At 38.2% G+C, this 14,316-nt stretch overlaps 1 pseudogene; it reads left to right on the top strand.

Moving 5' to 3' along the window:
- LOC114037399 overlaps nucleotides 1–14,316 on the top strand; it is a 24,883-nt pseudogene continuing 10,567 nt past the window's right edge.

Raw genomic sequence — 14,316 nt, 5'->3', positions numbered from 1 at the left:
ATGAAGGTACCCATGCAGGGGTATGGTGCTGAAGTCTGCAAGATCAGAAGCACAGCCAGGAAGGGAATGAAGATTAGCAGGCCTGGACCGATCTCCAAAATAAAGGCCCCAGGAGGAACTTATCAACGGGAGAAGGGGACTGTCATGACACAGATGGATGTTCCATCTCACCTGCAGGTGAGGAGGCTGTAGGCACTGAGGGAGGTTCTGGGTAAGACTTTGGCGGAGGCAGGGTGTTGAAGTCCAGAATCAAGAAGCACAGCTGGAAGGGGAATGAAGACTGGCCAGCCTGAGTCCCTCTTCAAAATGGAGATGCGTTTATACTTATCATGCCCAGATCACCTGCAATGGAGGCAGTCACATGGGAAACACCAGGGACCTGCTTCTAGGAGAAAACATCCTTCATTCCCTTACTACGTAAGTAGAAGTCGTCTTCTTTGATTGGTTGCGTAGCAGGAAGTCTGCCATCTTTAAAACTGCAAGACTGTGATGATCCTGTTCTTTCCTGCTACATCCGGAGAGTGCAGATTACATATGGTCCACCTGCAGGATGCCATGAACTGACTAATCCAGGGTGGGAAGGAGGAGGGGCAGTGGAAGGAGTGTACTTTTCCCTCCCTCTCTTTTTAGGCCTCGGTGTTTCTATTTCTGTTCTGTTCTATTTGTCCTTCTCAATTTCAGCTGCAGGCAGTGATCCCCATTGGACCCAGAAATTTGAGCCATGGCAACCTTAGAGTCAGGATTCTAGGGTGTGTGTTGCAGCCAGCTAGCCCAGAAGGGAAGCCCTCAAAACCCAGGGTGCCTGGGACTCAAGTCCAAGGGTGGTTTTAGATTTGGAAGTAGGACTGCGCTACATAGGAACTGACCTAATCTATGAAGTTAATCCCTTTCCCTTCTCCAAAGACTATAAGGTAGTATGGAGGGTGGAGAGGTTTATATATTTGTTATTATGCCTTTGAATTAATATTTCTTTGGAACGCTAATACAGGGGCAGCTAGGTGGCACAGTGAATATAGCATCCGCCCTGAAGTCAGGAGGACCTGAGTTCAAATTCAGCCTCAGATCAAACACTTGACACTCACTAGCTGTGGGACCCTAGGCAAGTCACTTAACCTCCATTGACTAAACGGGAAAAAAAAAAAGCTAATACAACTGTTAAATGGTTAAATGGAACTGGGGTATATGTATCCCCCCAACATTTGAGGGAACACTATCAAGAGGGCTAGAGCCAATGGCAAAGAGCCTAGACATTGGCAAACCACCTTAAGGGTATTGGAGAATCCTGGGACAGGAATGATATGTGGCATACCTGGTCTTCAGGTAGTGGGGGCCAGTATAGTCTGTATTACATTTATACACTTAAATGTACTTATCTATGCATATGTAATATTCTCCCAGTGGAATATAAGATCCTTGAGGTCAGATTTTCACTTTTATCTGTTTTCCCAGTGACTACTATGGGGCCTTGCTCATGGTAAATATGGTATTTCTTGTGTTGAGTTAAGCTAAATTTGATTGGACTAGTTGACCTCTGAAAACCTTTCCATTTCTGAGATTTTTTTTGACAATGTACGTTCGTGATGCTGTGCCTTGTAATATCAAACTGCAAATCTATTATGTACAACTTGCTATTCCTTTTAAATAAAGTTATCATGTAAATTTCTTTATTTTTCTTTTTTTCTTACCTCTCCCCCACCCTAGATATTAGATATAAATAGGTATGTACATGTAACATTATTCTATACAAACGTCTATTTATCAGTTCTTTCCCTGGATGCAGATAGTGTCTTTCTTCACATGTCCTTTATAATTGATTTGAGTGTTTATAATAGTCAAAATGAGATTTACTCAATGTCATTCTTAAAACAATATTGCTGTTATTGTATACAATGTTCTCTTGGTTCTGCTCATTTTACTCTTCATTATTTTGTGCAAACCACTCCCTGGATTACCTTTTGGAACATTGGAATTTTGGAAAGGGGTACCTAAATGAAATAATTCATGGTATCTGAATAAACTGCCAAATTTCAATATTACATCAAAAAAAGGATAAAGGACTTATGGGTTTGACATCAGAAATAACTAGAAAAATGGTTGTGGACTATGTGCTCTTTACAGGCCTCACTGTGTGGTAGCGTCACACGTTTCATAACATTAGGATGTTCTTTCCCAATTGGACAGAAATGTTAATAAGATTAAAACATGATAAATTAGCAGAGAAAAAGATGATGAAAAGAAAAGTTCAAAATTCTAGCTCTGGAGATTGTCATTTCTAATGTAAACATATCAGGTTTTTTTGTTCAAAGGAAAAGAAAAATCAATTCATATTCTCAATCAGGACCATGAACTCAGAAATCTTTTGGTCACAGAAAAGCAAGTAATTCAGTGCTTATTAATAAAAAAAAAAGGTTACCAAATGAACCCCCTCATGAATAACTTTACATTTCTAAGGACATAATTTAAATATTTTTCAATGTAAGCCTGCTTTCTTATGACTAAAAATTATTTTAACACAATTCCCCTCTCCATGGCAACAACGGTTAACAGAGAATAGCATGGAGAGTAAAAGCAGAAGACCATTTATCAAGTGTGACAATTAATGCTTTTCTGTCTCATTTACTTGAAAAACATAAATTGCTCCAACATACAGAAAGAGAGAGAGAGAGAGAGAGAGAGAGAGAGAGAGAGTACTGTTTCATCATTATATTAGGTATTCATTAGCTGTTTGAACTTCCAGATTCCAGCCAAGTTTTTGTGTTGGTCATCAATCGAATTTACCTAGTAAACTCTAAATTTTGCCACCTTGTAAATGAAGTTGACAAATTGCTTGAGTTTACACTTTTTCCCCCACTTTCTGAGAAAATTAAATGTTTTGATTAGAATGATTAGCAAACCAAATGTACTTTGTTGTGGTTATTGTTGTTGTTCAGTAGTTTCAGGCATGCTGGACTCTTCCTGACCCCATTCAGGCTTTCTTGGCAAAGATACTGGAGTGGTTTGCCATTTCCTTCTCCAGCTCATTTTACAGATGAGGAACTGATGCAAAGAGGGTTAAGCAACTTGCTCAGGGTCACAAAATGCCCTTTAAGTTACTTCAAAGACTTTCAACAATCAGACTGTTAGAATTACCTCCTCAGAATGAATATAATAGATTTGACAGGATTTATTCAAAAGATCATGTCAGTTTTTAAGATTGATTATCTCCATGACATGCATCAAAACCCCTAATACAATGCCTGGCACATAATAGGCACTAAAAAATATTCATTGAATATATCAATACACTACCTACCCTTTCATTTCATTCCTATTCTATCCAAAATATAAGGAAAGGAACATTTGTATCTTGAACTTTAATTATGAGTAAATCTTTCCCTTCATACATAATGGTAAATGTAATTTTATCACCATTTTGTGCAATACTGGAAATAGTCAAAATATAGACTATGAAATGTACACAGTAACAAATATACTATTAGTCAGGACTGCAGGCCAAAACTGAAAATATGAAATAGAGATAATAAGAGTTCTCTGAGTCTTAGTTCATTTCAATTCTATGTAACAAACATTATGGACGTCATGCAGAGAATTGAGTTATGGAAGGCAGCGGGCTAATTAATGTATTTCCACTCTTCCACGTATGTACTTTGCTATCCATGCTAAAGTGGGTTGATCCAATAATAATCACTTATTGAATGCCAGTTTCTGATTTACATAGGGTTTTGTTTTTAAAAATATCCTCTCTGCCAAGAAAGGCTCTGAGTTGCTCTGATAATTAAAAAAAATGATAGAAGGTATGGTTGTGTTCTATGGCCCAGAACTGAAGCTCTGAATTTACACAGACCAAATTCAATCTTGAGCAGTTATTACAAATCACCTCATTTGGCTCATGTCCCTACTCAGGGTTTCCCTTGGGAACAATGAGGTCTAGTTCATATGTAGTTCTATACCAAAAGGGAAAAGAAGACTTAGCTCCCTTGCAATACTCAGGCTAACAGTATATCAAACAGAAGCCAGGGTTTTATTTCACCCAACAAAAAAGGCAAAGGACTAGCACCTGAAACCATAAAAAGTCAAAATATCTCTTCTCTCTTTAGTAAGTCTTTACCTTCCCTAGGCAGCTACGCAATCCTCATAAATCATAGTACTATCTGGGTTCACTCTTCTCTTGGTACCCTGTGGGTCCCTGGAGAAGTTTTGCAGCCTCATAGGCTACCATCTGTCAACTCCGGTTTTCTCTGCCTCCCATCCTATCTCTTCCTTTTTAAATATCAAAGCCAAGTAATGGAGCTCAGGAGTGTGACTGGACACAACTCAGCCAGTCATCCTCAATGTAACATTCTTCAGAACATTTACACCTTGAATGGAAAAATATCTTCAATGCCCAGAAAAGCCTTTTCTATGGATAGCATTGAGGATTTTCACAATTTGTATAAGGAGATATTACGCTTATTGAGAGGGTTACAGTGAAGACCCAAGACAATATCTGGGCACACACACTCTGCAAGTATAAAAAGAAAACACACCTAGCAGGAAGGAAGGAGGAAGGAAGAAAAAGAGAAAGAAAGAAAGAAAGAGAAGAAGAAAGAAAGGAAGAAAGAAAGAAAGAGAAAGAGAGAGAGAAAGGGAGAAAGAAAGAAATAAAATAAGAAAGGAAGGAAAAAAGAAAGAAAAAGAAAAGAAAAGCATAGTGAGATGAGTGGACCAAAAAATCTACTTCTTCTGTAAAAGATTTTTATTTCATTCTCCTACATTTGGATGACCAAAATCCATGTTGGAATCACGCGCACACACACACACACACACACACACACACACACACACACTTTGTTTCTCCTTTATTTTATTCTTTATCGCCTTGGAAAATACTATGCCCAGGCCCAGAAGAATAATGGATCTGCTCATTTAACATAAATCAATTTCAAATTCAGACTATTAACTTCTTAGTTGGTAGTTTCAAAGGATTTGGAAATGTATAAAGGGAGAGATATTTGGAGTGCAACTGCTTTCTCACAATCCCTTCTTATTTCCACTTCTTTGGAGGATAGGGGGATAGAACAGGAGAGGAAACTGTCCTTTGGTTTGATTCATCAAATATCTGTTAAGCACCTATGCGTGAGGCGCTGCGCCAGGTGCTGAAGGCACAAAGCCAAAAGCAAAATAGCCCCAGCACTTATGAGAAGCTTACATTCTTCTGGGGGAACTTTCACTCTTACATGACTCTTTCCTCTCATCTCCCACTGCAAGACCACAGCAAGATATAATGTTATTTCATTTAAATAGGACCCTAAAGGATAGCTTGAAACAGAGAAGTAGCCCATGGAAACTGGAGTGCAAATGTACTGTGTGTATGCTTTACAGCCAGGTCCATGGGTCCCAACACTCAGTTCTATTCATTATGAAGGTTTTCCAATTTCAGAGGGAGCTGTACCCAAAATTTACTCCAAAGATCAGTTATACTGGAATAAGATAAATACCAAAACTGTCCCTTTCCTCTTGCCCAGATGTTCTCTTAATTAATCCTATGGAAGGTCCTCTGTATTTGTGGATCTACCATGTCTGGTTTCAAATATGAGTTGCGCCACCCCATTCTCCTTGTCCCAGCTGTGACTGTTTTGACTGATCCCTGAAGAAAGGCGGATAGAGTAACTTACAGAGGTGAATGGTGCGGTGACATACTATGAAGCAATGACAATTCCCTGCCTTTTACTCTTGGCCAGATTACCTGGGGGAGATTCAGAAGAAGGAAAGAGCATCAGTGCCACCTAGAGTAGGCAAGGAACCCTCAAGAAGACACCCTGCTCAAAATGATCTCCATGATTGTATTAAGAGATGAGGTCATGTAACTCCTTCATTTCTCTCAAGAGGTGGATGACTGAGTGCAGAATGCTGTTTACACCTTCAGACACCATTGGTGTACTAGTTGGTTTTATTTAACTCTTTTTTTCCTTGTTATGGGAAAAGGCTCACTGAGTGTTTAGTTTGGGTATTTAGGGGGTGGGGGTGGGGGGTGAGAGGAGAGTTTCTGTTAGGGGACAAAAAGGGCATGATAGATATATCCTCAAATAACTGGTATAAAAAACAAAAGCTACCAATTGCCAATTCATCTGTGTTAAGAGGCTCTTTAAAGGAATACAAATTCTACACAAATACACACACACACACACACACACACAAATAAACATACAGTAAGGTTAAGACTATCAGTTGTAAATTGATTTAGTCAGACCTACATATGATAAGGAGCAGCTAGGTATTTCAGTAGAGTTCTGGGCCTGGAGTCTGGGAGACCTGAGTTCAAATCTGGGCTCAGACGCTTATTATTGACCCCGGGCAAATTACTTAACCTTATTTGCCTCCGTTTCCTCATCTGTAAAATGAGCTGGAGAAGGAAAGGACAAATCACTCTAGTATTTTTGCAGAGAAAACCTCAAATAGGGTCATAACGAGTCAGACACAACTGACTGAACAACAAGAAGGCAAAATACTGGGCAATGCAAAGAAATACACACCAAAAAAATAGCACATAAAAAGTATCAAATGTCTAATAAGAACAATAAGTATTATAAGAGTTAAGGAGTTTGGGGACATATTATTTTGGACTGAGTGGTCAGGAAAGGCTTCACAGAGGAATTAAAATGTCCAGCCAGACAGCTGTCACTGTGAAACTTGAATTCAAGACACAAGTCATAAATGGAAAGATGGATTTGAGACGTGATATTTGAAACCCAGGAAGCAAGTGAGCTCTCTGAGAGAGAGAGGACCAAGGGCAGAGTCTTAGGAAACACCTAAACCTAAGGGGTAAGAGAATATAGAGGAGTTAGTGAAGGAAGCACAGAAGGAGACATTAGAGAAGAAAGAGAAGCAGGCTGGTAAAGGGTCACAGAGTCATAAGACAATTTCAGGAGGCAGAGAGTGGTCAATAGTAAGCACGTTGAGGGCAGGGACTATGAAGTTTTTCATCTGTGTCTTCAGTGCTTATCATAGCACCTTGTGTAACAAACAGGGGTGTGCTAGAGCCAGCTCCAACCTACTCATGAGAGCCAATTATTAAATTTTTAGCATGAGTATTTACCCCTCGGATATCAACAAACAATAAAAATCAAGGCTTGATTTATTGTTTTGTTGATTGTCTAGACTTAAGAAAGTGATGGAGATTAAACTTAAAAGTGTGTCAGGGGTATTTTTTTTCCCCAAGAAAGAGTCGTTAAACATTTAGCAGTATACCCCTGTATGTGAGGCGGCTAATGGAGACTTAATAAATAATTTATCATAATAATAACTTCTTGAATTGAAGGGTGAGCACCTTACAAGAGACCATTGAATTTGGTGATCAGAAAATCATTGTCAACCACAGAGAACTAAGTTTCATTAGAGTGGTAAGGAAGAAAAAACAGATTATAAGGAGCATAGGATATAAACTCCTTTAGGGCAGGGATCATTTTGCTTTTGCTTCTGTATCCCCAATCCAATCACAATGGCTAATACATATTAGGTGTTTAATTAATGTTTATTGATCTGACTTAAAGTGAATGACGAGGAAGAAGCTGCCAAATTAGAACGCCATTTTTAATTTGTTTAACCAGGAGGTGGCACTGCTAGCTATTAATCTAATTCTGTTTAGCAAAAAAGGATCTGAGTCCCGAAAGTTCCAAATCTAGGCTCACCCTACTAGTTATGGCACTTGTCCTGGCTAGGTGGAAGTGAAGGAGAAGTACTAAGCTCCCTAAGGTTCTTAGAGAATGGATGGCCTCCTTCCCACCTTGCAGAAACCTCCAGATTTTTCATTCTTTGGACTTCTCTACTTTTTTTTTTTTTTTTTGTTTTTTTTGTCAATTGCATTTCCACATTGAAGAAACTGCTGTCTTGAAGTTCTAATCTCCTAACTGGTGATTCCCTCACCAGGGCTGCCTTTTCTGAAAGGATAAGAGCCACACTCGCTTCACTCCTAGCCCAACACACTGAACTTCACCTCCCCACCAGATGCTTTGCACCCATGTGGTCACTCTTTCTCTCCCCATCTGCCCCTTTCCAGTTACCCTTTAGCTATTATCTTGTCCCATTGGAATGTAAGCTCCCTAAGATAACATATAAAGTGCTTTGCAAACCTGAAAGAAATGTATAAATACCAGCTATTATCATCATCATCAAGGGTAGAGACTGTCTTGTTTGGCTTGTATTTGTATCCCCAGCAACTTAGCAGAGTGCCTGGCATGTAGTGTTGGTTAAATTTTCTATCCCCTCTATCTACCCATCTGTCTGACTTTCTGTCTATCCTCTAGCTCCACCTCTCTCTGGGTGGCCATAACAACTCTTTATGAAGTGAATGGGGCTTTAGCAAATAAGAATCAACTCCAAGCCTCCATTCTAGTAGAAACCTCACCTCCTTCCTGAAGTTAATATACTTCATTGAGTCTTGTGACCTCAATAGAGTAGCCTTCCCAAAGGAACAGTCAAAACATGCTTACTTAAAACAATTAAACAATAAAAGCAATAAATGATATGTAATAAAACATCTAATGCTTATCTCTGTCTTCACAATGTCTCCCAAACTCAAATATTGATAGCACATAAAATTCATTGAATCCAGGAAACGCACAGTTCAGTTTTCCAATTCCATGATCCAGAGATGTAAACTCCTCATCAGTTTACAACTTAAGTTTGACTCATCCATTCATTCTGCCCAGTCTTTAAATGAAGACTTGTAACTCTGGATTTGGGAGTGCCACCACACCCCAATCTCCACCTATGTAATACTTCCCATTGGTGAAGGCCCGGATCAAGGACCACTAATTCCACAAAATTTTCCCTGTTTCCCCACCTGGAAATGACCACTTTTTCCCCTGAATTCTTGGGCAAGTCACTTAACCCTGATTGCATCACCAAAAAGCAAAAAAAAAAACCCATGGACAGCATTGGTGGGCTATGGTCAATGGGGTCACAGAGTTGGATAGGACTGAACATTAACTATATTTTTTATTTAATTTGCTAAACATTTCCCCACTATATTTTAATCTGGTTCTGAAGCTATCAGAAGTATTGCAGGTCACATGAGACCCTCCAAAGGGTATTTGACACCTTTGCCCCACACACTACATGTATTCAAGACATTTGTGTTGAATAGAGATCACCAAAGGTGCCAAATAAAGAGTTCTGATTTCAGCCCTGAAGGAGTTTATAATCACAAATGTCAGCAATGATGTTCCTAAAGCCAAATGAAGAAACATTGAAAAATGCATAAATTAAATGGACAAAACAGTTATATTTGGGGCAAGCAGTGGATGAGTGAATGTAGAAGAGGGTAAGTCAAGAAATCAACCTGGAAGCTGTGTGTTCCAACAGGAAGATAATAATTTCCATAGGATTATAGAATTAGAACTAGAAGGTACCTATGATCTCACCTAGTAAAAACCCTTTATTTTACTGATGGTAAAAGTAAGGTTGAGAGAAGTTAAAGGTTGTGCCTATAGTCACACAATTAGTAAGTATCAAAGTCAGGATTTGAACCCAGGTCTTCCTAACTCCAAGTCCCACACTCTATCCATGATTCCATGTTGCTTCTTATGTTCTCCCATTGACTGACTAAGAAAAACTCCATACTTACTAGCTGTGTGACCCTGGGCAGGTCACTTAACCCCATTGCCTAACAAAAAAAAAAGAAAGAAAAAAGAAAAGCTCCATAGACATGGATGAATTTCAGAGCTCTATAAATAATGAAAAGAAAGATCATAGTGAATTGAAGTAACAAAGAAAATATGATTTTTTTTTCTGATATAGGATAAAGCTTCTCAGAGTGGCACAGAGAAAATTTGTAGAATAGACAGACACAGGAATAGAGTAGGCAGACAGAAGGGAAATATGATTGATTGGTGGTAAGGGAAAAGCTATGTCTTAATACTGATCTATAGATTGAGAGGAAGCTAGCTGAAAGCAACAAGGTGGATAGAGGGCTAGGTCTGGAGTCAGGAAGACTTGAGTTCAAATCTGCCCTCAGACTCTTACCAGCTGCATATCCCTGAGCCGGTCACTTAACCTGTATTTAGCTCTGTTTCCTCAACTATAAAATGGAGAAAATAATTGGGGCAACTAGGCGGCACAGTGGATAAAGCACCAACCCTGGAGTCAGGAGGACCTGAGTTCAAATCCAGCTTCACATACTTACTAGCTGTGTGACCCTGAGCAAGTCACCCCAGTTGCCTCCAAAAAAAAAGAAAAAATAAATAAAGAAAATAGTAGCACCTATCTCCTAACATTGTTGGGAAGATAAAATGAGATATTTGTAGAGAGCTTAGCACAGTGTCTATCACATAGTAAGCACTTTATAAATGCTCTCTATAGTTAACATTATTGCTGTCATTCTTATTAATGCCAATGGAACTCTGAGGATAGGCTGCTTCATGGTGAATGCAATGGGGCAGAGGAGGTAACATTGGGGAAAGGAGGATCAGATATAAAGTATCAATAACCCAAGCATGAAATGGTCATGCCCTTCTGAACAACAGCTATGAAAATCAAAGGAGCAGGAGTTAGCAACGATCTCTACATATGTCGAAACAGGAAGCATTGAACTTGAAATCCAAAGGCATAGGTTTGCATCTTCACTCTCACACTGTGTGACCAGGAGCTGTAAAATGTGTGTAACAATACCCTACCAACCTCCCAGGGTTTTTATGAGGAAACCACTTTGTAAACCTTTCAGTGCTATAAAAAGGTGAACTATTATTGCTATTGATGATGATGACAATAAAATGACACCAAGGTTTTTTTCTTGGATGTTCAGTGTGTACAGAATCATCAATCATGAGAGAAAATAATTGGGTATATAGAGCAAGGAGGAAAAAAAATTTTCAGTTCTAGCTTCCCATTCACCTCAGCCTCAAGTGCACAATTGTTACATGAGAGTAGCCAGAGATTTCAAAAATAATTCATAACCTTGTATCTATTCTAAATGATTGGTTTTCCTCCTTCTCAGTCCCCTGCCTTTGAACATATATATATAGACTTAATAAAACCAACAGGTCTCAAGGCTAGAAACCAGCAACTTCCATTTGATTAATCCCTGTGAGTAGAAGTAGATTCCATAATATTTGACTCAAAAAATCATTTTTACTGTATGTCATTTGATAAAATTATTTTAGTAAAATAATCTGTCTCTCAATAAATGAATAATTTAGGTTAAATTGCCCCCTGGAAGCAACCAAGAAAACAGAAATATCAAAACTAGTCTGAAATACTGATGACTAATAATTGGGGAAAAAATAAAAATAATCACTACTTTGTTTATCAATAATTTGAAAAAAATATAGTTTTCCATTCATTCGATCTCTAAAAGACTAAGCATTTTTTCCTACTCCTGAGATTGAGTAAAATATAAGCTACTTATTAAATCATCACAGGCAAATTTATATTTTTTCCCTTAAGGATCTCCATTGTAAATCAATCAGCATCTATTAAGTACCTAATATGTGCCAGTCACTGTGTTTCCACCCTCAGGGAAAAGACATTTTATCAGAGGAGACAAACATTTAGATACACAGGTATGTGTAAAATATATAGGCACAAAATATGATATAATATATAATAATATATTATATATCCCCACTTGATAAATGATCAAAGCATATGAACAGGCAGTTTTCAGATGAAGAAATTAAAACTATATATAGTCATATAAAAAATGCTCTAAATCACTATTTATTGGAGCAATGCAAATCAAAACAACTCTGAGGTACCACATCACCCCTATCAGATTGGCTAACATAATAAAATGGGAAAATGATAAATACTGGACAAGATGTGGGGAAATTGGAACACTAATGCATTGTTGGTGGAATTGTGAACTGATCCAACCATTCTGGAGAACAATTTGGAGCTATGCCCAAAAGGCTATAAAACTGTGCCTAACCTTTGACCCAGCAATGGCATTTCTAGGTCTGTATTCCAAAAAGATCATACAAATGGGAAAAGGACCTACATGTACAAAAATTTTTATAGCAGCTCTTTTTGTGGTGGCAAAAAATTGGAAATTGAGGGGATGCCCATCAGTTGGAGAGTGGTTGAACAAGTTGTGGTATATGAATGTAATGGAATACTATTGTGCTATAAGAAATGATGAGTAGGCCCACTTCAGAAAAACCTGGAAAGACATATGAACTATACTAAGTGAAGTGAGCAGAACCAGGAGAACATTGTACACAGTAATAGCCACATTGTGTGATGACTAACTTTGATAGACTTATCTCTTCTTAGCAATGCAAGGTTCTAAGACAATTCCTAAAGACTCACAGTAGAAAATATCCACATCCAGAAAAAGAACGATGGAGTCTGCATGCAGATCGAAGCATATTATTTGCTTTCTCTCTCTTTTTTTTTTTGTTTCTTCTTTCTCATGGTTTCTCCCATTGGTTCTAATTCTTCTTTACGTGACTAAAGTGAAAATAGGTTTAATATGAATGTATATGTAGAGCCTATATCAGATTTTATGCCGTTTTGGGGAAGGAGTGAGATGGGGAGAAAATTTGGAACACAAAATCTTATGGAAGTGAATGTTGAAAACTAAAAATAAATAAATGTATTTTTAAAAAATAATATATTATATATAATAAATAAGCACAAGGCAATTTTGTGGGGGAATACCCTAGCAACTGGGAGGATTAAGAGAGGCCTGTAGAAGGTGCTGATTGAGATTCATCTTGAAGGAAATGTGAGATTCTAAGAGGCAGAGGTGAGAAGATCATACATACCAGAATTAAGGAACACCCAGTACAAAGGTGCAGAGACAAGAGAGGAAATGTTATATGTGAGAAACAATAAGAAGGTCAATATGACTGTAACATAGCATGAACAAAGGGAAATACTATGTAATAGGGTTAGAAATATAAGTTGGGGCTAGGTTGTAAAGAACTTTGAAAGTCAAACAAAGGAGTTCATGTTTGATCCTCTAAAATCTTACTGGAATTTATCAAGTAGGGCAATGACATGGTTAAATCTGTGCTTTAGGAAAAGCATTTTGGTATCTGGGCAGAGGATGAATTAGTGAGAGGAGAGGCTTGAGGCAAGAAGACCAATTTGAAGGCTTTTGCAAATAAACAAGAAAAGAGGTGGTAAGGGCCTGATCTAAGGAGGTCTCTATGTGAGTGTAGAGAAGGGGATGGATACAAGAGATGTTGTGGAAGGTTTAGCAACTGATTGGATGCATGGAATAAGAATGAGCAATCAAGTATGATAGCAAGGATGGTAGTACCCTCAAGAGAAATAGAGAAATTCAAGAAAAGAGTGGTTTGGGGAGAAAATGTAATTTCTGTTTTGGACATATTTCATTTGAGATGCTTATGGGACACCTAGCTTAAAATGTCCACTAGAAGGTAGTGATATAGAACTAGAGCTCAAGAGAGAGACTAGATCCAATCCAATCCAATAAACACTATGTGCCAGGCACTGTGCTAAGCACTAGGGATACAATTCATTAAAGAGAAAGATAGTCCCTTCCCTCAAGGAATTTACAATCTAATGGAGGGAGACAACACACAAAAAGAGGCAGGAAGGAGAGGGAGAGGAATAGGACACCACGAGACATCTTGTTATGTAAAATTGAAACCAGGCAAAGCAGCAGACGCTGAGTGACATGAGCCAAAGTCCAGTTTCTGCCCTCTATAAAGGAAGGCATTGGGAGGAATTAGGTACTTTACCCTCCGGCCCTCCAATCAGAGGGGAGAGGAGGCTGAGAGACTTGGTGTCAGTCAAAGCTTGAGTTAGCAATATGTTGAGTAATGATGTCACAAGCCAGATTGCAAAGCATTGAGTAGTGAGGGGAGAGGTATTAGAGGCAACTAGTATAGATAAGGTTTATTGTTTTATTTTGTTTTTTTTTTCTGAGAAAGAGAAGTGAGATATAGGACAATAGCTTGACAAGATGGTAAGGTCTAGTGAAGTTCACAGAAGTTTTGTCTTTTTTTATTTTATTTTTAATTTAAGAAATAAAACACATTTCCATAACAAGTAGAATTTAAAAAAAAAGATGTTTGCATATGAAACTGCAAATTTATTAAGAACCAATGAAACTTGGGTGTGTTTGAAAGCAGAAGGGAAGCTACCAAAAATAAGGAGACATTCAAGATTAGAAAGAAAGAGAAGGTGGCACTGGAAGTCTCCTGCTGAAGAATGGAGATGGTATAAGACAAGACATAGGATACATATAAGAGGTTGGCATTCTTGAGGAGAAGGATCACCTCTTCATCAGAGACTGACATAAAGGTGAAGGGAATCAGAGGAAAGAAAGAAAGAAAGAAAGAAAGAAAGAAAGAAAGAAAGAAAGAA

This window comes from Vombatus ursinus, unplaced genomic scaffold, assembly GCF_900497805.2.
Source record: "Vombatus ursinus unplaced genomic scaffold, bare-nosed wombat genome assembly UNPS02000582.1, whole genome shotgun sequence".
Classification (NCBI taxonomy): Eukaryota; Metazoa; Chordata; class Mammalia; order Diprotodontia; family Vombatidae; genus Vombatus; species Vombatus ursinus.
This window is presented reverse-complemented; position numbering and strand designations above follow the sequence as displayed.